Source organism: Eumetopias jubatus, unplaced genomic scaffold, assembly GCF_037043125.1.
Source record: "Eumetopias jubatus isolate StellerSeaLion01/CBP00866 unplaced genomic scaffold, mEumJub1_p1.0 scaffold_1, whole genome shotgun sequence".
In the NCBI taxonomy this organism is placed as follows: Eukaryota; Metazoa; Chordata; class Mammalia; order Carnivora; family Otariidae; genus Eumetopias; species Eumetopias jubatus.
In genome coordinates, this window is record NW_028274807.1 from 150,868,615 (window position 1) to 150,871,528 (window position 2,914).

The 2,914-nt window shown below is 41.8% G+C and overlaps 1 pseudogene; it reads left to right on the forward strand.

Annotated features, from left to right (window-relative positions):
* The first annotated feature begins 590 nt into the window (after positions 1-590).
* On the forward strand, positions 591-1,669 carry LOC114212203 (farnesyl pyrophosphate synthase pseudogene; annotated as a pseudogene).
* The last annotated feature ends 1,245 nt before the right edge of the window (positions 1,670-2,914 follow it).

Here is a 2,914-nt window from a genome sequence, read left to right on the forward strand (position 1 = left end):
ATATAGATCATTAAAATTAGTTTTTGATGGTGGATCATCATGTGATTTTTGGTATATAATGAAGAGTTCAAAGAATTGAATACATTGCTATGGAAATCTCTTTATAGCTATAGTTATGTAAACAAAGTTTCTCGATGCTCTTATCTATAAAAATGAAAATTAGTAAGAAATTAATGCTAAGGGGTGCTTGGGTGGCTCAGTCTTTAAGTGTCTGCCTTCGGCTCAGGTCATGATTCCAGGGTCCTGGGATCGAGCCCCATATCAGGCTCCCTGCTCAGCCCTCTCACTGTCTCTCTCTCTCTGTCAAAGAAATAAATAAATTCTTAAAAAAAGGAAATTAATGCTGAATCTTGCTGTTTTTGTGTTTATAATATTTATGCCCAGATATAGGACATATTTTTAAAAATTTCATATCATTAAGAGATGTGTTTCCTATAAAAATTTATTTATGTTTAACAATTATTTTTCAGAAATTATAATATATTTTTGTGTTTTGATATCTGTTTGCAATAATTATAATGATAATTCAGTTAGAAGAAAGTTTTTAAATTTTAAATGATCAATTGGATGTAGACCAAGAGCTGGCATCCAGGAGCAGAGCACTTTACTCCTACCTCAGAATGGATGGAGACCAGGAATTGAACCCTTATGCCCAAGCAAAGTAGGATTTCATCCAGCAATTCTCCCAGATTGTCAAGGTGCTGATCGAGGATGGCATGGGCCACCCAGAGACAGGAGATGGAATTGCCTGGCTTAAGGAGGTCTTGGAGTACAATGCTATTGGAGGCAAGTACCAGTGAGGTGTTGACAGTGCTGATAGCTTTTCAGGAGCTGGTGGAGTCAAGGAAGCAGGATGCTGATAGCATCCGGCAGGCCCTGACTGTGGGCTGGTGTGTGGAACTGCTCCAACCTTTCTTCCTGGTGTCAGATGACATCATGGATTCATCCCTTACCCGGCAGGGGCAGATCTGCTCATATCAGAAGCCAGGCATAGGTTTGGATACCATCAAAGATGTTTTGTTTCTGGAAGCGTTTATCTACCACCTGCTGAATCTCTACTGCCAGGAGCAGCCCTGTTACCTGAAATTGATTGAGCTTTTCCTACAGAATTCCTATTAGACTGAGATCAGACAGACCCTGGACCTCATCACAGCCCCCCAGGGTAATGTGATCTTGGCAGATTCACTGAAAAGAGGTATAAATCTATTGTCAAGAACAAGATGGCTTTCTATTCATTCTATCTTCCTGGGGCTGCTGCCATGGATATGGCAGACATAGGGAGAAAAGTATGCCAACACCAAGAAAATCCTGCTGGAGATGGGGGAGTTCTTTCAGATTCAGGATGATTCCCTTGCTCTCTTTGGGGACCCTAGTGTGACAGACAAGATTGACACAGACATCCAGACAACAAATGCAGTTGGCTGGTGGTTCAGTGTCTTTAGCGGACCTCTCTAGAACAGTGCAAGATCCTTCAGGAGAGTTATGGGCAAAAGGAGGCCGAGAAGGTGGCCCCGGGTGAAGGCGCTATAGGAGGAGCTGTACCTGTCAGCTGTGTTCATATGATATGACTTGGACAGCTACAGCCACCTGATGGGCCTCCTCAAACCGTGCCCTGACCCCAGCCATGTTCCTGGGGCTAGCATACAAGGTCTACAAGAGGAAAAAGTGACCTAAAGATGGAGAGGGCGGGGAGGGGAGTCTCTCAATAAATTGTCTAACCAAAAAAAAAAAAAAAAATGATCAGTTGGATTTATGTTCTCAATTGTTCACTCATCACCCTTGCAGTAAAGGGAGTACATTTCCCCACTCCTTTGACGTTGGACTTGACCATGTCACTTAGTTTGAGCAATGGAATCTTAGCAGGTGGGATGTAAGTAAAGATTTTAAATGTGTTTGTGTGATTTGTCTCACGTCTTGAACTTATGCCATTCACCTTGATAAGAAAATGCCTAGGTGCAATGTTTTTCAAGTTTCTCTTAGAGTATATGTGAACAAGAAGTTTGAAGCACCACTATGGATATATATGACTGGAAGATATCTTTCAGATCCTTTGGGACAAGGACCTTTAAAGACCCTAAAGTCCCAAGTGCAAGCATTGTTATACACATGAAGGTTGGCATCTGATCTGCTTTCCGGGTTTGCTTTGTGATGTCCCACCCAAACTGTAGTTTCATTGCTAAAAAAGAGATGTATATAAAACCCAAGTTATCTAGATCTTTGCCCCATGATCTACGAACAGTCACACAAAGGCAACATTTGAAAATGAAATCTGGCAAGAATATAGAGAAATGTCTTAATTCACCTATGAAAGAAGACATTGAGAATCTTCTGTAACTGCAAACTAGGTTCAATTTTAGCAATTTCCCCATTTTGGATATTACATTAAATTATTTCCATATAGGAAACTCCCTAAGACTGAAGCTCTGAAAGTGGAGGTTTGTGATCCCAGGGGCTCTCATGTGAGTGAAGACCACAGCTTACTCAACGTCCAGGAGAAACATGGCTCCACTTCCTGGGATATTCCTGATAAATACCAAATTAAGTCTGGAACTTCTGTGGAACAGGATGCAAGGTATTGGTTGATGAACTTTAAAAAACTTCTAGGAAATTTTGAAATTATGATAGGATCTACCAGCCCCATCTCCAGGACTTGTGTACACACAGTTAACCCTTTTCTGCTGGTAGGGATTCTTCAGTGAAATGCTGGAGAAACCGACTTTAATGGCTTCACCTGCTTAAGGTGGTCCTTGTTGCCTTGGGGAGAGAAAGGATCGCAGACATCACTAATGCCTATACTTCATGTTGCTCAGATGCAGCCCTTGTGATCGGTCATGCTGCTGGCCCTTTTCCTGAGCCATTCTACATTTTGGGTTTGAGAGGAGTTTGTGGAAGTTCTGGAGGGTTTTCTTCTTGG